This window comes from Myotis myotis, unplaced genomic scaffold (assembly GCF_014108235.1).
Source record: "Myotis myotis isolate mMyoMyo1 unplaced genomic scaffold, mMyoMyo1.p scaffold_m19_p_2, whole genome shotgun sequence".
NCBI lineage: Eukaryota > Metazoa > Chordata > Mammalia > Chiroptera > Vespertilionidae > Myotis > Myotis myotis.
Genome location: NW_023416324.1, coordinates 102,705,866 through 102,731,064, shown reverse-complemented (window position 1 = coordinate 102,731,064; position 25,199 = coordinate 102,705,866). Strand labels below are relative to the sequence as shown.

At 42.0% G+C, this 25,199-nt stretch overlaps 1 protein-coding gene across 5 annotated transcripts in view; it reads left to right on the top strand.

Annotated features, from left to right (window-relative positions):
- The window catches only part of ATR (ATR serine/threonine kinase), a 191,703-nt gene that overhangs the window by 776 nt on the left and 165,728 nt on the right, over nucleotides 1-25,199 (top strand). The gene's annotated exons all lie outside the window — the stretch shown is intronic.

Genomic DNA, 25,199 nt, shown 5'->3' with positions numbered 1-25,199 from the left:
GGAAGAGGGGCAGATTTTTGTCCACCTTTCCCACAGCACTAGGAGGCAGGACTTTCCTGTGTTCGTCTTGTCTTGTCTTGTCTTACCTTGTCTTGTGTTTTCTTTTCTTCTTCCTTCTCCTCCCTCCCCCCTCCCCCCTCTCCCCTTTCCCCTTTCCTCTTCCCTTCCTTTCCCTCCCCTCCCTTCCTGTCCCCTCCTGGCTTCATCCAAAAGGTCCTTCGGCCTGTTGTTCTGCTGTTTGGTCTAGTTAGCATATTAGCTCTTTATTATATAGGACTAGAGGCCTGGTGCATGAAATGTGTGCACAGGTAGGGTTCCTAAGCCTGGCTGGAGATCAGGGCTGATGGGGGCCTTCCTTCATTATGCACCACCTCCTGGTGGTCAGCACACATCATAGAGAGGATCGAACTCCTGGTCTCAGGGTCAAACTCGAGGGGGAGGGGGGGACGACACTTTGCATATTAGCCTTTTATATATATAGAAGAGGATAAATGAAGGGGCTATACTTGTCCTGACAGAATCATCCTATTTTTGTGCATGTGAATTTTTTCACTTTGCATGAGTACTGAGGGCATATTGGTATTAATATTTTATAAACTAACATATGCCTTTCTAAAAGAAGAATACAAGTGCTCATTTTGGGAAGGTGATGTATAGATTCATTATTCAGGCTCAATGCTAAGCTTTTATGTTTTTTCTCAATAATGTTTTGCTTTAATATAGAAATAGCTTGTTAATACTTCTCTTTCCTCATATCTTTACCTCTATGTGTTAGTAAAAATATCTTAGATTTATTTATAGTCTCTTTCATCAACAGTTACCTTTCTTTTTTTTTTATTGCTTAAAGTATTACAAAGAGTATTACATATGTCTTCTCCCCCCCCCAACCAACCTCCCCCCCCCCGACAATTCCCTGGCCTCCCTTACCCCCCAGTGTCTTATGTCCATTGGTTATGCTTATATGCAGGTATACAAGTCCTTCGGTTGACCTCTTACCCCCCCTTCCGCCCCCCAACCCTCCCCGGCCTTCCCGTTGTAGTTTGACAGTCTGTTCCATGCTGCTCTACCTCTGTATCTATTTTTGTTCACCAGTTTATAATGGTCTTTATTATCCATAAATGAGTGAAATCATGTGGTGTTTTTCATTGACTGGCTTATTTCACTTAGCATAATGCTCTCCAGTTCCATCCATGCTGTTGCAAATGGTAAGAATTCCTTCTTTTTTATAGCAGCATAGTATTCCATTGTGTAGATGTACCACAGTTTTCTAATCCATTCATCTACTGATGGGCACTTAGGCTGTTTCCAGATCTTCGCTATGGTAAATTGTGCTGCTGTGAACATAGGGATGCATATATCCTTTCTGATTGGTGTTTCTTGTTTCTTGGGATATATTCCTAGAAGTGGGATCACTGGGTCAAATGGGGGTTCCATTTGTAGTTTTTTGAGGAAACTCCATACTGTCTTCCACAGTGGCTGCACCAGTCTGCATTCCCACCAGCAGTGCATGAGTGTTCCCTTTTCTCCGCATCCTCTCCAGCACTTGTCGTTTGTTGATTTGTTGATGATAGCCATTCTGACAGGTGTGAGATGATACGTCATTGTTGTTTTGATTTGCATCTCGGATGATTAGTGACTTTGAGCATGTTTTCATATGTCTCTTGGCTTTCTGAATGTCCTCTTTTGAAAAGTGTCTATTTAGGTCCTTTGCCCATTTTTTGATTGGATTGTTTATCTTCCTTTTGTTAAGTTATATGAGTTCCCTATAAATGTTGGAGATTAAACCCTTATCAGTGATAACGTTGGCGACTATGTTCTCCCATGCAGTGGGCTTTCTTGTTGTTTTGTTGATGGTTTCTTTTGCTGTGCAGAAGCTTTTTATTTTGATGTAGTCCTATTTGTTTATTTTCTCTTTAGTTTACAGTGCCCTAGGAGCTGTATCAGTGAAGAAATTGCTTTGGCATATGTCTGAGATTTTGTTGCCTTTGGATTCCTCTAGTATTTTTATGGTTTCCCGTCTTACATTTAAGTCCTTTATCCATTTTGAGTTTTTTTTTGTGTATGGTGTAAGTTGGTGGTCTAGTTTCATTTTTTTGTATGTCTCTGTCCAATTTTCCCAACACCATTTATTGAAGAGACTGTCTTGACTTCATTGTATGTTCTTGCCTCCTTTGTCAAATATTAGTTGAGCATAGTGGTTTGGGTCTATTTCTGGGTTCTCAATTCTATTCCATTGATCTATATGTCTGTTCTTGTGCCAGTTCCAGGCAGTTTTGAGAACAGTGGCTTTGTAATACAGCTTGATATCTGGTATTGAGATCCCACCTACTTTGTTCTTCTTTCTCAGGATTGCTGCAGCTATTCTGGGTCTTTTTTTTATTCCAGATGAATTTTTGGAGAGTTCGTTCTAGGTCTGTGAAATATGCTGTTGGTATTTGAATGGGAAGTGCGTTGATCAACAGTTACCTTTCATTTCATTAACTTGTAGCCATTCTAAAAGAATGAATAGAAAAAACAGACCCACAAAGAATTGTCTAATAGTAGTTTGTAATTGTCATGAATTTTTCATTGCAACTGCTTCATTCAAGCTTATTCAATCTCACAGTATCTTCATGATATAGAACATGGAAAATATTATCACTATTAAGAAATGGAGTTACAGAAGTTTATGAACCAAAGGCAAGGAGATAGCAGTTATCAGAGCCCTTTCAGATTCAAGTCTTTAAGGCCTTTTCTCCAATGTTTGTTTTTCTTTGACTTGCAATTCAATTTTTGAAAAAAATGAGATGTCACAGTTCTAATGTGTAGGCTCATATTCCTGTATCTCTTCGGGATAGATTTTGTTACACTGTTTTTTCTGTTAGCACTCTTTCTCTGCATGGTCTTTCTGGGTTATCTCATCTCTTCTCCAGCCAAACCATATCTAGCTACAATAGAGCTACATGTACAACTGTATACCAGGTGTACCGGTTAATAATGTGGATTTCATAATCAAAGAAAACATGATAATTTCAAGAGAAACATCAAAATTACTTTATTCATGTAAATTAACATCAAAGACATTTATTTAATGTCCATCGCTAGCTATACATTTGCCCCATCTTTCAGGCAATTTGTGGATACCGTCCCAATAGAACTTTTCTTGTTTTGAGGCAAACCATTCAGAGACCAAATTTCCACTTCTTTTTACGTTTTGAAGTGCTGCTCAGAAAGTGCATGTGCCATCGATCAGAACAAGTGGTAATCTGAAGGAATAAGATCTGGTGAATACGGTTGGTGGATTAATACTCCCCAGGCAAGATCTTTTAACGTGTCTTTAACTGGTTTTGAAGTGTGTGATGGTGAGTCATCATGAAGCAAAATTACTTTGCCGTGTCTTCTGGCACATTCTGGTCATTTCATGATCAAAGTGTGGTTCAAATTGATTATTTGTTGTCGGTAACAATCAGTATTAACGGTTTCACCTGGTTTTAGAAGCTCATAATATACCACATCTTCTTGATCCTACCAAATGCAGAGCATTGTCTTCTTTCCAAAGCGATTTGGCCTTGCAGTCGATGTTGATGGTTGACCTGGATCCGCCCATGATTTTGTGCATTTGGGATTCTCAAAATCCACTTTTCATCGCCAGTCACAATTCGATGCAAAAAAGACTTTCTTTTTGTGCCATTGAAGCAACATTTTACTGATGACTTTTCGGTTTTCCATTTGTCTTTTGTTCAGTAGATGTGGCACCCATTTTCCTTCCTTTAAAATCTATACCGTTGCTGGTAAAGGATTGGAAATTGTTTTCTGAGCAACCTTTAATCTTTCTGCAAGTTGTTTTTGAGTTTGACACGCATCTTCATCCAATAATGCTTGTAATTGTTGGTCTTCAAACTTTTTTGGTTGACCTGGATGTTCTTTGTTTTTCACATTGAAATCATCACTTTTAAAGCGTTTAAACCAGCGTTTACAAGTATCTTGAGATGGAGCATGTTCACCATAAGCTTCCCGCAGTATACAATAACTTTCAGCAGCACTTTTCTTCAAAATAAAGTAATGAATTAAAACTTCCCGCACCTGCTCTTTTTTTGGCACGAAATTCGACATTTTTAAGCGTAAAAGTATCTTGACATATGAAGTTTTGAAGTTTGCTGTCAATACAACAAAATAGCATACATATCAGATTGCATATATATCAACATATGTGTAACTCCATCTGTTGAAAAACATCCGCCTTATTAACCAGTACACCTGGTACTGCCAGTTTTAACTGAGTGTCCTGTATACAGTTAAGACATAACATATTCAATACAAATTCTCCTCATATCCCAACCTCCCCAAGCCTTTTTAAAAAAAATTCCTCTCATTCACTGAGGTAGGAATATTCCAGTAAGTTATATCATACACTCATTTTCCCAAATCAGAAATCTGAGAATGATTCTTCACTCCCTATGTGCTTTTGGGCTACATCCTAGGTTCTCTTCTTTCTTCATGAGTAACTCTTATCTAGTCTCATGGCTTTATATATCATCTATATGCTGATAACTCCCAAATTTATATCTCTAGCCCAGAGATATAAATTAGGTTGCTTACTGAACATCTACACCCAGAAATGAAAATTAATATATCTAAAGCAGATCTCCTGATTTGCTGTTCCTTGCCCCAGGTTATTGTAAATGTAACACCACTGAAGCCTAAGAGTTATCCTGGATTCTATCCCTTATCCCTAATAATCCATCAACAAGCCTTGTCAACACTTCCTTTAAAATACACTTCTCATCTCCATCGCTACCACCATAATTTCTTATTTTGACTACTACAATAACCTCTCAGTTTATCTCTCCATTCCATTTTTACCCACTTACAATGGATTTCCCACTCAGCAATCAAAGTGATTTTTATAATTAAGTCATATTGTCTATATAAAACCCTAATATGCAAATGGACAACAGAAGGGTGGAACGACTGGTGGAACAACCTGTTGTTATGATGAGCACTGACCACCAGGGGCAGACGCTCAACTCAGGAGCTTCCCCCAGCCCGCAGGCCCTGATCGGTAACGGGGGGCGGGGCCGGTGAGCGGGCAGCGCCAGGCCAGCCAAGGCAGGTGCGAGCGGGGGCCCCCAGTCACCCTGCTGGTCACCCCACAGATTGGTCCTGATTGCCGGCCAGGCTTAGGGACCCTACCCGTGCATGAATTTTGTGCACCAGGCTTCTAGTAGATTATATAACACTAGAGGCTTGGTGCACGGATTCTTGCACTGGTGGGGTCTTTCGGCCTGGCCTGCGGGGATTGGGCCGAAACCGACTCTTTGACATCCCCTGAGTGGTTCTGGATTGTGAAAGGATGCAGGCCAGGCCGAGGGACCCCACCGGTGCATAATTGGGGCTGGGGATGGACCGTGGGAAGGCTTCAGGGCATGTCCGGCCCATCTCGCCCAGTCCCAAACGGGCCTATTTGGGCTGGCTGGCCAGGGAGGGACTGTGGGAGGTTGGCCGGCCAGGGAGGTACCACGGGAGGGCTCCAGGGCATGTCTGGTCCATCTCGCCCAGTCCCGATTGGGGCCAGTTGGGGCCAGGGATGGACTGCGGGAGGGCTCCAGGACGTATCCAGCCCATCTCACCCAGTCCCGAGTGGCTGGACCACAGCAGCAAGCTAACCTACTGGTTGGAGCGTCTGCCCCCTGGTGGTCAGTGCGCATCATAGCCACTGGTCAGATGGTCTAATGGTCAGACACTTAGCATATTAGGATTTTATTATGTAGGACTAGTGGCCTGGTGCATGAAATTTGTGCACATTAAAAGGGAATTAATTAGAGGAAATATTTTAATATTGCTATTTGCCCTTTCTCTGTAATAGAAGTGTCAGAGATGAAAGAAAATTAGTAAAATATATATGAAAATCTCCCTTCTGTCAGAGTCTGGGGCACACCGTGGGACCCAGAGTCAAGTCCCCGCACACCCGCGTGTACCTCAAAATTGCGTGAGACCAAGACCCGGCCGGCCCCAACCCCGTCAAGCCCCGCAGGGCAGGGGCGCAGCCTCAGGTCCCCCATCAAGCCCTGCCCAGCGGGGGGCGTGGCCTCAGGTGTCCCGGCTCGGCCTCAGGTCCCCTGGCACTGGGGTGGGGGGCGTGGCCTCAGGTCATCCGGCGCAAGGGTGTGACAACCATTTGCATATTAGTCCTTCATTCCTGCATTCAGTCCTTTGCACTTGCTGTTCCTTCTATCACAGCGGTTCTCAACCTATGGGTCGCGACCCCTTTGGGGGTCAAACGACCCTTTCACTGGGGTCGCCAAAGACCATCGGAAAACACATATAATTACATACTGTTTTTGTGATTAATCACTATGCTTTAATTATGTTCAATTTGTAACAATGAAATTGGGGGTCACCACAACATGAGGAACTGTATTAAAGGGTCGCGGCATTAGGAAGGTTGAAAACCACTGTTCTATCAGAACACTGGCTGGTTCCACTCAGATATCAATTTGAGGGGCCTTCGTATTTTCAGATAGTGATAGTTGCTATTAAAATATTAAATGATACAGTGGGAGGGAGATAAGTGTCTGGGGAGCAACAGTATTAGCCACTAGAGGAGATCTGGATGGTAAGAAGAAGCCAGTCATTTGCAACTGGGAGAAGTGTCTGAGATGGAATAGGAAGTACAAAGGCTTCTACATGGGAGTGAGCCTACTTTTGATGGAATAGGAAAAAGAATCGAACATAAAGAGCAAAGAGGGGGTGGTATTAAGGATGTAGGGAGATGTAGGCAGAGGGTTCTGTTTTAAGTGAAATGAATAACCATTGGAATGTTTTAAACAGGGAAAAACACAATAGAATTAATGTCTAAAAAACATGTTTTACTTTCTCCCCTCTACTTAAAATCCTTCATTATCTCATTGCCTTCAGTACAAAATTCAAACTCCTTAGTTTGTTCTTTGACTTTATCTTCCCTTTCAGCTTCACCTCCAATTACTGCCCCCCTCTTCTTTAGCGATGTAGAGTCTGTTAGACTTTCTATAGCAGCCTATGTTCTTATTACTGAGCATTTTTTCCCCTCTACTGGAATACCCTTCTTTCTCTAATTTTACCTGCTTAGCCCCTTAGGGTCTTAGTTTTTTGTATCACCTCCTCCAGGGAGCCTTGACTGATAGTCCCTTCTCAGGACTGAGTGCCCTCTTGTGTTCCATCTTGGCTGTGTTATTTTGGCACCTCCATGATGCAAATGTTGGAACATTGAAATTGTCCCAGTTGTCCTTACACTATTGTCATTTTTTAGATTCTTTTTGCTGTTCTTTTTTTTTTTCTTTTTGCTGTTCTGATTGTGTGTTTTTTGCTTTATTATATTCCAAATCGCTGATTTGATTCTCTGCTTCATTTATTCTGTCAATTCCCTGTAAATTATTCTTTAATTCAATTAGTGTACCCTTCGTTTCTTACTGATCCCTATTTTATACTGTTGAAGTTCTCACTAAGTTTATTGAGCATCCTTATAATCAGTTTTTTGACCCCTGCATCTAGTAGATTGCTTATCTCCATTTTGTTTAGTTCATTTTCTGGAGTTTTGTTCTGTTCTTTCATTTGGGACATGTTTCATTGTCTCTTCATTTTTGCAGCCTTCCTGTGTTTGTTTCTATATATTAGGTAGAATTGCTACATCTCCCAGGTTTGGTGGAGTAGCCTAATGGGTACAGTGGCACAGCCTCCCTGACCACCAAAGCCATGCACTCAAGGTCTGCTCCCTCTCCCATGGGCTGTATACACCTGCCTCTTACAGTTGAGCCTTTTATTTTAAAAAAAAATATTGGGGTGACATTGGTCAATAGGATCATGTATTTCTATGTTACAAGAACTGCATATTGCACTGTATACTCCTGACCCAAAGTCAAATCATCTTCTGTCACCATATATTAGGCTCCCTTTACCCCTATCCTTGAACTTCTTTCTGGCAGCCACCACACTGCTCTTTGTGACCATGCATTTCACCCACTTGTGAGTGAAATCATATGGTTCTTAGCTTTTTCATTTAGCCAAATATTCTCAAGGTCCATCCATGTTGTTGCAAATGGCAGTATTTCGACTTATGGCTGAGTAGTATTCCATTGTATATATGTACCACATCTTTTTAATGCTTTAAAAATATGTTTTTATTGATTTCAGAGAGAGGAAGGGAGAGGGATCAAAGGATAGAATGATGAGAGAGAATCATTGATTGGCTGCCTCCTGCACCAACCCACTGGGGATTGAACCCACAACCCATGCATGTGTCCTGACCAGGAATTGAACCTGCAACTGCCTGGTTCATGTGTGGATGCTCAACCTCTGAGGCACACAGGCCAGATGATGTACCACATCTTCTTTATCCAGTCCTCTATCTCAGGATACTTTAGTTGTCTCCCTGTCTTAGCCACTGTGAATAATGCTACAATGAACTTATGGGTACATATATTTTTGTGAATACATGTTTTCCAGTTTTTCAGATATATACCCAGGAGAGGGATTGCTGGGTCATATGGTGGCTCTATTCTTAATTTTTTGAGGGATCGCCACACTCTTTTCCATAGTGGCTGTACCAGTCTGCATATCCACCGGCAGTGAATGAGGGTTCCCTTTTTTCCACAACCTCTTCAACACTTGTTATATTTTTTCTTGTTGATAATAGCCACTCTGAAAGGTGTGAGATGGGTATTGTTATAGTTTTTTTTGTTGTTGTTAATCCTCACCCAAGGATACTTTTCCATTGATTTTTTTTTTTAGAGAGTGGAAGGGATGGGGAGAGACAGACACAGAGAGAGAGAAACATCTATGTGAGAGAGACACATGGATTGGTTGCCTCCCACATGGACCCCTACTGGGACCGGGGATTGAGCCTGCAACCTAGGTATGTGCCCTTGACCAGAATAGAACCTGGAACCCTTCAGTGCAAAGGCCAATGGTCTAACAGAGCCAAACTGGCTAGTGCTCATTGTACTTTTGTTTTTTGCACTTCCCTAATTGCTAGTGAGGTTGAACATCTTTGTATGTCTTTTTGAGAGAGATGCCTGTTCAGGTCCTCTGCTTGTTATTATTTTTTAAAATCTTTATTGTTGACAATATTACATATGTCCCTTTTTTCCTCTTGTTGACCCCCTCCAGCTCACCCCCGCCTCAGGCCTTTATCACCCTATTGTCTGTGTCCATGGGTTATGCATAAATGCATCCAAGGTCTTTGGTTCATTACCTCCACCCACCCTGCCTTCTCTCCGAGATTCTGCACTCTGTTCCATGTTTCCATGTCTCTGGATCCACTTCTTACATCAGTTTATTTTGTTAATTAGATTCCACATGTGAGTGAGATCATGTGATACTTCTCTTTCTCTGGCTGATTTATTTCTCTTAGCATGATATTCTCTAGGTCTCTCTATGCTGTCTCAAAGGGTAAGAGGTTCTTCTTTTTTACTACTGCATAGTATTCTATGGTATAAATGTATCACAGGTTTTTTTATCTACTCATCTACTGATGGGCACTTGGGCTCTCTCCAGATCTTAGCTATTGTAAATTGCGCTGCTATGAACATAGGGGTGCATACATTCTTTCTGATTGGTGTTTCGGGTTTCTTAGGATATATTCCTCTAAGTGGGATCACTGGGTCAAATGTCAGTTCCATTTATAATTTTTTGAGGAAACTCCATACTGTTTTCCATATTGGCTGCACCAGTCTGCATTCTCACCAGCAGTGTACTAGGGTTCCTTTTTCTCTATATGCTTGCCAGCACTTGCCTTTTGTTCATTTGTTGATGATAGCCATTCTGACAGGTGTGAGGTGGCACCTCATTGTTGTTTTAATTTGCATCTCTGGTGATCAGTGACTTTGAGCATTTTTTCTTATGTCTCTTTGCCAGCTATATGTCTGCTTTGGAGAAGTATCTATTTAGGTCCTTGCCCATTTTTTAATTGGATTGTTTGTCTTCCTTTTAAGTTGTATGAGTTTCTTGTATATTTTGGATATTAATCCTTTATCAGATGTATCATTGCCAAATATGTTCTCCCATATAGTGGGCTCCCTTGTTTGTTGATGGTTTCTTTTGCTGTGCAGAAGCTTCTCATTTTGATGTAGTCCCATTTGTTTATTTTCTCCATAGTTTTCTTTGCCCTAGGACAGTGGTTGGCAAACTCATTAGTCAACAGAGCCAAATATTAACAGTACAACGATAGAAATTTCTTTTGAGAGCCAAAGTTTTTAAACTTAAACTATGTAGGTAGGTATATTGTTATTAACTTAATTAGGGTACTCCTAAGGCTTAGGAAGAGCCACACTCAAGGGGCCAAAGAGCTGCATGTGGCTCGCGAGCCTTAGTTTGCCGACCACGGCCCTAGGAGATGTAAATGTAAACATATTGCTATGAGAGATGTCTGAAATTTTGCTGCCTTGGTTTCTTCTAGGATTTTTATGGTTTCATGACTTACATTGAAGTCTTTTATCCATTTTGAGTTTATTCTTACTTATGGAGTAAGTTTGTGGTCTAGTTTCATTTTTTTGCATGTATCTGTCCAATTTTCCCAGCACAATTTATTGAAGAGAGTATCTTGACTCCATTGTATGCTCTTGCCTCCTTTTGCCAAATATTAATTGAGCATAATGGCATGGGTCAACTTCTGGGGTCTCTGTTCTGTTCCATTGGTCTATATGCCTATTCTTGTGCCAGTACCAAGCTGTTTGATTACAGTGGCTTTGTAGTATAATTTCACATCTGCTATTGTGATCCCTCCCACTTTGTTCTTCTTAAGATTGCAGCAGCTATTTGGGGTTTTTTTTGGTTCCATTTAAATTTTTGGAGTATTTGTTCCAGCTCTGTGAAATATGCTGTTGATATTTTAATAGGGATTACATTGAATCTGTAGGTTGCATTGGGTAAGTAGTATGGACATTTTAACGATGTTGATTCTACCAATCCGTGAACATGATATAATCTTCCACTTGTTTATTTCTTCCTCTATCTCTTTTTTTTAGCATCCTGTAGTTTTCTGAGTATAATAGGTCTTTCACCCATTTGGTTAAGTTCATTCCTAAGCTTTTTTATTTTTTTGTTGCAATGGTAAATGATATTGTTTGTTTAGTTTTTCTTTCTGAGAATTCATTCTTGGTGTATTAAAAAAAGCCATTGATTTTTGGGTGTTGTATTGTGCTATACTGCCAAATTCATTTATTAAATTTAGTAGTTTTTTGTTGGAATCTTTAGGGTTTTTCTATGTACAATATGTCATCTGCAAATAATGAGAGTTTTACTTCCTCCTTTCCAATTTGGATGCCTTGTATTTCTTCTTATCTGATCGCTCTAGCTAGAGTTCCATTAGTATGTTGAATAAGAGTGGTGAAAGCCGACATTCCTCCTATCTTGTTCCTGTTCTTAGGGTTTTTGTTTTTGCCAATTGATTATGATATTTGCTATAGGTTTGTCATATGTGGCCGTTGTCATGTTGAGTTATGCTCCCTCTATTCCCACTGTGGTGAGAGTTTTTATCAAAATGGGTATTGGATTTTGTCAAATGCTCTTTCTGTGTCTATTGATATGTTCATGTGATTTTTGTCTTTCAATTTGTTTATGTGATGTATTACATTTGTTGAGTTGCAGATATTGTACCAGCCTTGCATCCCTGGAATAAATCCCACTTGATCATGGTGTATGATCTTTTTGATATATTACTGGATCCAATTTGCTAATATTTTGTTCAGAATTTTAGCATCTCTGTTCATCAGGGATATTAGCCCGTAATTCTCTTTCTCTATAGTGCCTTTATCAGGTTTTGGAATTAGAATAAATGTTGGCCTCATAAAAAGAGCTCAGAAGTGTTCCTTCCTTTGTGATTTTTTTTTTTTTTGAATAGTTTGAGGAGTTATAGGTGTTAGTTCTTCTTTGAATGTTTGATAAAACTCCCCTGTGAAGCCCTCCGGACCAGGGCTTTTGTTTGCTGGGAGCTTTTTTTTTTCTTAAGAAAAAATATATTTTTATTGATTTCAGAGAGGAAGGGAGATGGAGAGATAGAAACATCAATGATGAGAGCGAATTACTGATTGGCTGCCTCCTCCTACTGGGGATTGAGCCTGCAACCCGGGCATGTGCCCTTACCAGGAATTGAACCGTGACCTACTGGTTCATAGGTTGATGCTCAACCATTGAGCCATGCCAGCTGGGCTGCTGGGAATTTTTTGATTATTGCTTCTATTTCATCAGTTGTTATTGGCTTGTTCATGTGTTCTGATTCTTCTTGATTCAGTTTTGGTAGATTGTATTTTTTTTTAGGAGTTTGTCCATTTCATACACATTTTCTAGCTTGTTGGCATATAGTTGTTCATAGTATTTTCTGACAATCCTTTGTGTAGTTCTGTGGTGTCAGTTCTTACTTTTTTGCTTTTGTTTCTGATTTTATTTATTTGGGTCCACTCTCTTTGTTTCTTGATGAGTCTGGCTAAGGGTTCATCAGACTTCTTTATCTTTTCAAAGAATCAGCTCTTGGTTTTATTAATCTTTCTTATTGTTTTTTTTAATCTCTATGTCATTTATTTCTGCTCCAATCTTTATTTTTTTCTTCTTTCTACTTTGGTTTTTTGTTGTTGTTCTCTTTCTAATTCTTTAAGTTGTAGGGTTAGTTTATTATGAATTTTTCTTTCTCTTCTCTTTTCTTTCCCTTTCTTTCTTTCTTTCTTCTTCTTTCTTTCTTTCTTTCTTTCTTTCTTTCTTTCTTTCTTTCTTTCTTTCTTTCTTCCTTCCTTCCTTCCTTCCTTCCTTCCTCCCTCCCTCCCTCCCTCCCTCCCTCCCTCCCTCCCTTCCTTCCTTCCTTTCTCTCTTTCTCTCTCTCTCTTCTTTCTTTTCTTTTCTTTTCTTTTCTTTTCTTTTCTTTCTTTTCTTTTCTTTTCTTTCTTTCTTTTCTTTTCTTTTGAGGTAGGCCTGTAGTGCTATGATCTTTTCTCTCACGACGGCTTTTGTTGTGTCCCAGAGATTTGGGGTTGTCTTGTGTTCATTTTTGTTTGATTCCAGGAAGTTTTTGGTTTCTTTCTTGACCTTGTTGGTAGCCCATTCATTGTTTAATAACATGCTATTTAGTCTCCATGTGTTTGAATGTTTTTGGGTGTTTTTATTGTAGTTGATTTCTAATTTCATTCCATTGTGATCTGAGAAGATGTTTAATATTATCTCAGTCTTCTTGAACTTGTAGAGACTTATTTTGTGGTCCATCTTTGAGAATGACCCATGTGCACTTGAGCAGAATGTATATTCTGTAGCTTTGGGTGAAATGTTACATAAAAGTCAATTAAATCCATCTGATTCAGTGTGTCCTTTAGAGTCACTGTTCCCTTGTTAATATTTTTGTCTGCAAGATTTATCCAATGAAGTCAGCAGGGTGTTCAAGTCCCGTACTATGACTGTATTGTTGTCAATCTCTCCCTTACAGTCCTCTAAAAGTTTTTTTATATATATATATGTGCTTCTATATTGGGTGCATATATGTTTACCAGGGTTATATCCTCTTGTTGGATCGATCCCTGTAGTATTATGTAGTAACCTCTGTTGTCTCTTGTGATGGCCTTCATTTTGAAGTCTATTTTGTTAGGTATGTATGAGTATTGCTACTCCAGATATTTTTTTTTCTTTTACATTTGTATGGAAATTTTTTTTCCATCCCTTCACTCTCATCCTGTGTGAGTCTTTTATTCTGAGGTGGGTCTCTTATAGACACCATGTAATTGGGTCATTCTTTTATATCCATTCAGGTATCCTATGTCTTTTGATTTGAGCATTTAATCCATTTATATATAAGGTTATTATCAATAGGTACTTATTGCCATTTTAATTCTGTATGCTTAGGTTTCTTTATTTCTTCTTTTCATTACAGCAGTCCCTTTAGCATTTCTTTTTTTTAAAAAATATATTTTATTGATTTTTTTACAGAGAGGAAGGGAGTGGGATAGAGAGTTAGAAATATTGATGAGAGAGAAGCATCGATCAGCTGCCTCCTGCACACCCCCTACTGGAGATGTGCCTGCAACCAAGGTACATGCCCTTGACCGGAATCGAACCTGGGACTCTTCAGTCCCCAGGCTGACTCTCTATCCAGTGAGCCAAACCGGCTAGGGCCCTTTAGCATTTCTTGCACTGCTAGTTTGGTGGTGATAAACTTCTTTAGCCTTTGTTTGTCTCGGAAGCTCGATATTTAACCATCTATTTTGAATGATAGCCTTGCTGGACATAGTAATCTTGGGTTCAGATCCTTGCTTTTCATTACCTTGAGGACTTCATGCCATTCTCTTCCAACCTGTAGAGTTTCCGATGACAAATTAGCTAACAGCCTTATGGGAGCTCCTTTGTAGGTAACAGTTTGCTTTTCTCTTGCTGCCTTTAAGAGTCTCTCTTCGTCTTTAATTATGATGTGTCTAGGTTGGAGCTTGTTTGGGTTCTTCTTGCTTGGGACTCTCTGTGTCTCTTGGACTTCTGACTTTTTCCTTCACCAGGTTAGGTAAGTTTTCTCTTATTATTTTTTCAAACATATTCTCTATCCATTGCTCTCTTTCTTTCCCTTCTGGCACTCCTATTATGTGAACATTGTTAGATTTCACATTGTCCCACAGCTCCCTTAAGCTGTCCTGTTATGTAACTGTTTTTTTCTTTTTTGTTCTCTGCATGACATTTTTCTACCCTATCTTTTGATTCGTTGACCCAATTTTCAGGTCCCCTAATCTGCTCTTACAGCCTCGAGAGCCCTGCTAAGGCAATCATCCACAGGTGGGGCAAGAGGTTTTCCAATAGGGTCGAGCAGCTGCTTCTGCCTGGAAGCTAATTTTTATTCTCAGTCTCTTAATATGCCTCACAAACTTTACAGGAGGGGCAAGGGATTTTCCAATAGTGTATGGCAACTCTTCTCCCATGGCAAAAACCACTTGGATAGGACAGGTCTGCCTGTGAAAGATGCCCTCTGCACCATGAGGGAATGACTCAGAACAGGAATATGTGGTATCTACCCTCCAAGCTCCAACCCAGAGCCCCCATCACTGGTCTGCTCACACAGTTCCAGTGTACTCTGCCCTCCCTCTGCTGGAGCTCATGGTGAGTGGTTTCACATGAGATTTTGTGCATTGGCCCTTTAAGAGGATGCCCATGATATCCGGAAATGTGAGCTGAAGTTCTTCCTGGTATTGTGTCTAATGAAAATGAAGGATAAAATTGCAGACCAGAAGCTTTTAAGCAAAGTGTGAAAATTTATTGCAAGCAGATTAAGACTTCCCAAAAGGGGAGAGGACCCTTTAGTGGGTTACCCACTGAAGCCTTTTAGTCTAGCGGTTTATATATCTACTAGGGGCCCGGTACACAAATTCGTGCATGGGTGAGGTCCCTTGGCTTGGCCGGTGATCAGGGCCGATAGGGCCCTCTTGCCCAGTCCTGATCAGGGCCAATTGGGGCTGGCCGGGCTGGTGGGGGGACCGCGGGAGGTTGGCTGGCTGTGGGAGGTTGGCTGTGGGAGCACACTGACCACCAGGGGGTAGCTCCTGCATTGAGCCTCTGCCCCCTGGTGGTCAGTGTGTGTCATAGCAACCAGTCGACCAGTCGTAATGGTTGCTTAGGCTTTTATATATATAGATTGGCAGCTACTTCCTTGTCCTTTGTTTTCCCCATGTCACTCTTGCCAAGCAAGGGACCTGGACTTTCCCTATTTCTACACAGTCATTTCAGCCCCTCCCTAGATTCACATACCTCCTACTCTGAGTCTAAAAACACCCTGCTGTTTCTGCATGGTTGGTTTCTGTGGTTAGGCTTGCTCAAAGTTCTGTGTCTGCCCCTGCCTATTTTCCACCTGCCTTTGTTTTCCTCTGGACTCCTCCCCTGTCTGCTTGTGTGTCAAGCTAACTCCTCTCACCTGCATTTCCAGCCATCTCTGGTTGGTAGACAGCAACCCTGCTGCTTTTCACAGTCAGGTGTCATGTGGCCACCTTTCTCAATTCTGGTGCACTCTGTTGGGGGCCTCAGCTTAGGGTTTAGATCCCAGAGTTCTCAGTGGGAACCCCCCACAGCTGAGATAACTCTCCAGAAATTCAATTTTTGTCTGTGGGAACCCTGCCAGCTCTTTTGTGCCTCTGTAGTCTCTATGTGGTTTCCACTTTCCGTCCTTGGTTATCAGGGTTCTCTCCAGCTAGTCTTCAGTTGATTTTTCAGGGTGTTTTTTTCTGTATTTCAGTTGTATTTCCAGTTTGGTCCTGGGAGAATGTCAGTGTAGCTTCCACTTACTCTGCCCCATTTTAAATCTCTGATTTGTTTTCTAACTGCATTGAGTTGCCTGCCTGTATTTTCTCACATCTCATTGAGTATTTTCAGAATTGCAATCTTGACATCTCTGTCATTTATATGACATATTCCCATGTGTACCAGTTTGTTTTCTGGAAATTTTTCATTTTCTTTCTGAGCTTCCTCATTACCGTTTGTTATTCATGGTATTTGCTGGTCTCCTCTGTCTAGACATCTATGTATCATTGGCCCTTCTCTAGCTGCTTTTTCTGAGAAGGTCTTCCTAGTATCTTCCAGTATTTCCAGTATTGCAGTGGTGCTGCAATCACAAGATTTTTACCTCTGTGACCTCCCAGAGTTGACTTCCACGGCTTCCATCAGGCTTCCATTAGTATAGCTGTGCTGCTTAGGTTGGAGTTTGTTTTTCCCTCCCTATAATAACCACCCCAAACCTCTGCGGGGTCCCCTGCCCCATGCCTCTTAACTAGGTATCAATCACAGAGGGAGAAAGCATTTCTGCTGCAGTAGCTCTTGGTTTACAGATAATGTACTCCTCAATCTGACACCAAGGGCAATGAAGGTGAGTTTTGGAGTCCTAGTGGTGGCAAGGCTCTGCGGCTCCATTTTTTTTTTTGTCTGAAATCACCACCCAAGAACCCTTGTGCTCTGTCCTTATCTAGTTGTCTAAGCTGGCTTAGTTGCAGTTTGCACCACTTACCTGCTGTAGTGCCCACCAACACCCTCTGTTCCTCCTAGCTGAAGGAAGTGCCGCTGGCTTCCTCTCCTCTCTAGACTGAGCCATGAGCTCCTAGCTGCAGGGCTTCATCCATTATCTGAGCTTTCCTTCCTTCTTGCCTCCCGATTTATTCTTGTTTCCCACATTTAGATGCTTCAGTGCACGAGTTTCTCAATGTGCCTCTATATTGAGCAGGGAAGTGTTTGTTGAGTTATAGTTTATTAAGTTGTTAAAGTTTCATTGTGGGAAGCTAAGGGGATCTCTCATGCCACCAATCCTTTGACATCACTCTGTAGTTGAGCCTTGATTGCTGTTGCCATATCAATGGGAGGGATTTACTCCCAGACCAATTAGCTGCAAGGATGGCTGTAACCACTGACTTCTGACCACCCTGGCGAATCAGCTATACAGATGTCTTCTCCACAGAGCAGGACTTACTTCAACAGAGCACTGGGGCCCACTGAGTCCACCTCTTGCGTGTGTTACTTATGCAGGTGGCTGAGTGGTGGTGCTACAAAGTGGTCAGAAGCTGTCCACTGGGTGCGCTGGTTCTGTGGCTTCCCAGGAGGCTCAGGGTAAGGTTAGCTGCCACCTGTGTCCTGCCCAGGGCCATCCGACATGAGCTACAAATCAATTTTGCAGATGGCTGCTACTTGTACTGGGCTTGGAAGTGCTCAGTGAGGCCAATGCATAAAACAAGGGCAGCTGCTGCTAGTGCTGGGCCTGGGGCCACTTAGTGACAGGTAAGGGGCCAGACGCTGTTTGTTTGAGAAATTTTAGAAAATCTGAAGCATGAGTCAAGACAGGTCATTAATACGGAAAAGCCACTGGAAACAGGTTGGATGGGCCTGAAAGTTGAGTGGGGCTGGGCTTCAGGGAATCACCAAAATGGGATGAACAGTGTGAGCCAAGTTGATAGATTCTCACATATGGTGCCCACCTGTTGACTCTGTGGGGGTAGGGTTCATCAAAGGAACAATGACCTCTGCCAGCACTTATGTATGGGAGAAAGCTGCTCTCCCTCTGCCTCCCATTTCTCATCCCGATGCCAGACAATTCAGTTTCTCACCTTATGTCCCTGATGCCATTTAAGCTGCTGCCCCTATGTTGGAGCTCAGAGGAAGTAAGTCCAAGTAAGTTCATTAATGGGCACTTTAAGAGGAATTGCCTGGGACTCCAGCAGCCTTTGTGTCACTCAGCCACAATCCCCTCTGGTTTTTACAGCCAAAAGTTATGGGGACCTTTCTTCCCAGCACTGGAACCTTGGGCTGGGTAGAACTCTGTAGCCAAGATACCCCTCCCAGTATTTATCCACCACACGTGGGTGTAGGACCAACCTGTTCTGCTTCTCTGTTCCTTCTATCAGTTTTCATGTGGCTTAATTCCCTGGGTGTAGGACTTCCACTCAGCCAGATTTCAGGCAGGTCTGAATGATAGTTGTTCTGTAGTTTAGTTGTAATTTTGATGTGGTTGTTGGAGGAGGCGAGTATCCCATTTACCTACACTGCCATCTTGCTTGGAAATCTGGTACAGTATATTTTTGAAGAAGTAACTGTTTTAGCTCACTTCCATGGTAGAGGTTGCAAAATAAGAAATGCTTAGTCTCCCATGAGGTTTCTTTATTTTGATAGTTCACCTAATGAATGATAATTCATCATTTTTGAAAATAACACATGGATGCATTATCTTTATATGCAGTTAAGCTTTATAGGAAACTGACCACCACATAGTACTAGTTCCTCTCCCCATACGCCTTCTCATTCTGTTTTTTAAATGACACTGAATTACACTTGGTTTATGATAAAATATTTTGACATTGTCTAAAACAGTTTATGTTACCTTGTAATTTTATTTTATTTTTTTTAATTAAATCTTTATTGCTCAGATTATTACATTTGTTCCTCTTTCCCCCCCCATAACTTCCCTCCTCCCAGTTCCCACCCCACCCTCCGCCCTCACTCCCCACCCACTGTCCTCATCCATAGGTGCACGATTTTTGTCCAGTCTCTTCCCGCATCCCCCACACCCCTTTCCCACCCAAGAATAGTCAGTCCATTCCCTTTCTATGTCCCTGATTCTATTATAATCACCAGTTCATTCTGTTCATCAGATTATTTATTCACTTGATTCTTAGATTCACTTGTTGGTAGATGTGTATTTGTTGTTCATAATTTGTATCTTTACCTTTTTCTTCTTCCTCTTCTTAAAAGGATACCTTTCAGCATTTCATATAATCCTGGTTTGGTGGTGATGAACTCCTTTAGCTTTTCCTTATCTGTGAAGCTCTTTATCTGACCTTCAATTCTGAATGATAGCTTTGCTGGGTAAAGTAATCTTGGTTGTAGGTTCTTGGTATTCATCACTTTGAATATTTCTTGCCACTCCCTTCTGGCCTGCAAAGTTTCTGTTGAGAAATCAGCTGACAGTCATATGGGTGTTCCCTTGTAGGTAACTGAGTTTCTTTCTCTTGCTGCTTTTAAGATTCTCTCTTTGTCTTTTGCTCTTGGCATTTTAATTATGATGTGTCTTGGTGTGGTCCTCTTTGGATTCCTATTGTTTGGGGTTCTCTGCGCTTCCTGGACTTGTAAGTCTATTTCTTTCACCAGGTGGGGGAAGTTTTCTGTCATGATTTCTTCAAATAGGTTTTCAATATCTTGCTCTCTCTCATCTTCTGGCATCCCTATAATTCGGATGTTGGTATGCTTGAAGCTGTCCCAGAGGCTCCTTACACTTTCTTTGTATTTTTGGATTCTTTTTTCATTTTGCTTTTCCGGTTGGGTGTTTTTTGCTTCTTTGCATTACAAATCTTTGACTTGATTCTTGCGCTCCTCTGGTCTGCTGTTGGGAGTCTGTATAATATTCTTTATTTCAGTCAGTGTATGCTTAATTTCTAGTTGGTCCTTTATCACAACCTTGAGGGTCTCATTAGATTTCTTGAGGATCTCACTATATTTATCAGCGGTCTCACCAGTCTTTTCGAGGGCCTTACTAAACTTATTGGTGGCTTCTAGACAGTTCTTGAGAGACCTTAAAAATGTGGTTTTGAACTCTATATCCAGCATTTTGCTTTCTTCCATTTCTGTCATTTGTGTCCTGTTTCTCTGTCTCCACATTTTTTATGCTTTCTTGGTGCACCCCTTAGTGGTCTTTGTGCGCAGTCTTGTTGTAGTTAAGCCTTGATTGTTGTAGGTAACACTGGGGGGGATTTGACCTCCAGGCCACTGGCTCTGAGAATCAGCTGTGTCTGCAGTGGGAGAACTTCTGTCCTCTAGGGAGGTGCTAATCTAGCCTTTGCCTGAGGCTATCCAGCAAATGCCTCTGTGCAGGGCTTGGGCAGGGCGGGTCCCAGGGGATCAACGGGGCGGGCAGGAGCGAGCAGTTATGGCTGCTCTCAGTCCCGTCCCCAGAGGCTCTGCCTCTCAGTGTCCCAGCAACTGCTGCAAGTACCTCGGAGAGAAAGCTGCCCTCGAGTTTCGACCGATGCCAGACAGTCCCGCTTCTCCCGTTTGAGTCTGGGTCCCCAGAGACTCGCCCGGAACTGGAGCTCAGAGCCTGAGACTCCCTCCCGATTGAAAAAGACAACCGCGCCCTCAGCCTCCAGCCCGCTCCACACGCACCTCCGCACCTTTGTATTTTACTTCTGCACTGCTCCTCCTCTGAGTCTCAGTATGCTTTTCTCTTTCCTTCTAGTTGTAGAATTTCCACTCAGCCAGCCTTCCTGTGGTTCTGGATGATGTCCGTTCCATCTTATAGTTGTATTTTTGAAGTTGTTGTGCGAGGCAGCAATCTCCGGTGTTTACCTATGCCACCATCTTGGTTTCTCCACCTTGTAATTTTAGACTTACATTTTTTTTTTGGGTTATATTTAAATCTGAAATGTCCTATAATATGGTAGCTGTTAGCCAAATTGTGGCATTAATTTTGAATAGATTGCTACCATTAAAATTGCCTGTTTCTTTTACATTCTTAATGTGGCTACTAGAAAACTTAAGGTTTAACACATGTGGCTTACATTATATATCTACTAGAGGCCTGATGCATGAAAATTGTGCAAGAGGCTTGGCCCTTGCAGTCGTGGTGGCCTGCCTTAGCTCTCGCAGCCCTGGCTTTGTCCAGAAAGTAGTCCAGAAGGACGTCTGGAAGGTCATTCAGCTGTCCGGTCTAATTAGCATATTACGCTTTTATTATTATAGATTGGCCAGTGCTGGTTTAAATATTAAGATATATTGTGGAGAGCGGCTACAGTGTTTGGACAGGTTCAAGCCTTGGACTAATGAGAGGGCACAGTCCTCTCATTGCCATGTGCAAGTCCCAGCTTGGAGGGCAGAGCCCTCCCAGCACAATTATAGCCAACAGCTATAGTTGTAAGCTTGATCCTATGGTCCGAACACGTGGCCCCATGTGCCTGAGTGATGTTGGCTTGATAGAGTTCAGGTGCATGTAATTGAGTAGATTCAAAACCCATGAGATTGTTGTAAACATCTTGACCACGCCCTCACATTGCCTAGTGGAATCTGGCTATAAAATAAAGACACAGCTTGTAGTCCGTGGTGCTGTCGCTTGCTCTCCATCAGAGAGGAAAGCGTCCACCCAGACCCAGCTTTCTTCTCTTGTCTGTCTTTTCTCCATCCTTCACCGCCCCCTCTCAGGGTCACTGAACCTGGCTGAGGTAGCATGGCACATAAGGCGCCCTGGGGCTGAGTATGCCATGGCCGTGCCAGCTCACCACAATATATAGCACCGAGTTTTTTTGCTTTAATGTACAACTATAATTACTTGTTTGCTTATTCTATATATTCAGGGTTTATACTATCTTATATAATGAAAGCCTAATATGCTAAGTGTCCGACCGTTAGATTGTTCGACCAGTCACTATGATGCTCACTGACCACCAGGGAGCAAACGCTCCGACTGGTAAGTTAGCTTGCTGCTGGGGTCTGGCCAATCGGGACTGGGCAAGATGGGCTGGGCATGCCCTGGAGCCCTCTTGTGGTCCTTCGCTGGCCCCGATTGTGCACTGGTGGGGTCCCTCAGCCTGGCCTGCGCCCTCGCAATCCAGGACCCCTTGGGTGATGTCAGAGAGCTGGGTTCAGCCTGATCCCCGCAGGCCAGGCCAAGGGCCCCGGGCCTCTACTTTGTAAACATTTGTTAAATTCAGCAACTTAGTAGTTGTTTGTTGGTGTTAAGCAAGACACAGTTCTAGATGCTGCAGTGGTTACATGCAGAAACAAAACAGTCTCCCGTGGTCTACTGGCAGGGAATAACCCCAAACTCCATAGGTCCAGAAGGTTATATATTAAAAATTAAGGAACCACATAATCCAAGAAGATTCTTATAAATCATTCATTCATTCATTCATTCATTCAACAAATGTCTTTTTGACTAGTCACTGTGTGCCAGGACCAATTATTTAATAGCACTTAAGCACTAAACATCATGCGTCCTTTATGCAATCAGTTAGGATTGGACTTTGTGGTTAAATAATAAAGAAAACAATCTTACTTCTTCTTTTAGCATTATTTGAGATAATAACGGGGAAAATACATGTGCATTTTACAGTGATGTAGAAGTTATAAATTGTTACTTATATGGAATATATAAATTACCATTTTACCAATACATCCTGAGCTGTTTTGTCAGAAGTGGTGGACTGAGCTAATTATTTACACGGCCTTCCTCTAGACAGAGTTAATTATTTCCTACTTCGGTTGTATATGACACTTGGTTACAATTATTTGTGTGCCTTCCTGTCTTCTCCCCAGGAACTAATCTGAGTTCCTTGAAGCAGGGGATCTTGCCGGGGTTCTTGTTCCAGGATCTAGAAGGGTTCAGCAATCTGGAGAAAGGGCTATGTGTAACTTAAAGAGTCCAGAGACGAAGCATAATTTTGAAAGGCATTTGGGGGTCAGAGGAGCCTAGCTTAAGAAACTAAGCTCTCAACCTACCCGGGGCCATTCCAACTTCACCGGGGCTGTTTCGGCCTCACGGGGGCTGTCCCAGCCTCACCGGGGCCGTCCCAACCTCACCGGGCCCTTTCAACCTCACCGGGGCTGTCCCAACCTCACTGGGGCTGGCCCAACCTCACTGGGGCCGTTTCAATCTCACCAGGGCCGTTTCAACCTCACCAGGGCCGTTTCAACCTCACCAGGGCCGTCCCGACCTCACCGGTTGAAACGGCCCTGGTGAGGTTGGGACGGCCCTGGTGACGCCGAAACAACCCTGGCGATGTACGGCACCGGCAAGGTCGAGATGGCCCCGGTGAGGTCGGGACTTCCCCGGTGAGGTTGAAACGGCCCCGGTGAGGTAGGGATGGCCCCAGTGAGGTCGGGACGGCCCCGGTGAGGTCAAGATGGCCCTGGTGAGGACGAAACGGCCCCGGTGAGGTTGGGATGGCTCCAGTAAGGTTGGGACAGATAATGGGGACCAGTATAGACTGATGAACAGGGGTAGATGCAGAGGCAGAGCAGCATTGAACAGACTGTCAAACTACAGTGGGAAGCCTGGGGAGGGTTTGGGGGGGGTGGTTAAGAGATCAACCGAAGGATTTATATGCATGCATATAAGAATAACCAATGGACACAAGACACTAGGGGGTAGGGGCTGGGGGAATGTCAAGGGGGGGAAAAAGGAGACATATGTAATACTCTTTGTAATACTTCAAGAAATAAAAATTATTTAAAAAAAAAAAAGAAACTAAGCTCTCCTTGTTTCAGGACCCCATACTTTTTATTAACACAAATTGTCCTGAGGCAAGGTGGAGATATACACTTCAAAGGGTAGGGTTTCATATACACAGTCCTTTGTCAGATTTGAGGAAATGCCTCTGGCTGTTCAGGTGTTTTGCCAGTAGGAGGCAATAACATGTAGATTAAGATGCTATCTGGCAGCAAGCAATTATCCCTTTTCAGGTTTGGGGAAATGCCCTTCAGCCACTCCAGATGATTCAGCCTTGCTTGCTGTACATGCTGGAATTGGTTTTTGGCATATCACCCTTATGGATTATTTAAATTTAACAAGAATGTATGTTTTAAGATTTTTAAATTCAATGGAAAGGACAGAGTTCTAGCAAGTCTCTTTAAATTGCTGTCAGGCATTAAAGGAATCAGTTTGCAGTAACTTTCTTTCTGGGCCAACAGTTCTTTGAGTCCCAATTTCAATGTCCAAGAGTTCCTTATGTGTACATGTCAGCAATGATATATCAGTTCTGGATGGTGGACAAACGGTGGCAATGCAGGTCCAACCTTCTCTGGTTTGTTCCTGGGCAACCTGCAGCGATGCACAGCTGCTGACGCTGACTGCTAGTATGGCAAGGCGTCTTCACCATCTTCATTTCAGGACTGTTTCTCTTCTTGTCTTCAAGGGCCACTGTTTATTTTGTGGCTGGAACAGTCCGGTCAGTTCCTCTCTTGGATCTGTTGTTGCAGGAATCCACATGGGCTTGGAGAGATTTCTGGAAATATACAAACATATTCTCTACCAAAGGTTAATAAAGGAATCATTTTTATAAATTAGACTTGGGATCCTTTTAATTTTTGCCCAAACGATTTTCCTTTGGCTTATTTTGACACCATGTGTGTTTTTATGGGTGTCTTGTTATTAGCATTACAAGTGAAAAATAATTTTCAAAGTAAAAATTTAAAGCAATTAAGGTTTGATGTAATTTTCTTACAGGATATTTTTCCACTATCCCCCCTTTTTTGATTTAAATATTAGGAGGATTTTGGAAATTTTACAATGCAGCATTGATAGCTTTTAATTTCAATTTTTCTGTTTAGAAATATGGCTGCTCTGGATTCATTGCATATTAAGCAATTTTTGAACCATCAATAAAAAATTTAGTTAATACTTCAGGAACAGGTTCCTGCACAGTACAATTAAGTTTTCTTGAATATTCAGTTATTTCAATTAGCCAATTTAAATTAATCTGAAGTAAGGTCTATTTTTTAACTTGTTCTAGGTTATGGACAGTAAATGACATTAATTAAGTTTTTGCAATTAGTTTTTGAGTAACTTTACATAAGCTTTGTTTAGGGAGGCAAAAATACAAATTATTTACTTTTATTTTTGATGCCTAATATATTGATTTTCAATGATAGTTTTCCAGATGTTTGAAGGAAACCTCTTTTTATTTCCTTCCAGAGCAATTTCCAGGCCACACTTAGAGAATTTCAATTTAAAAAAATCTTTGTCTTTCTTTTACACCAAGCAACAAATGTAACAA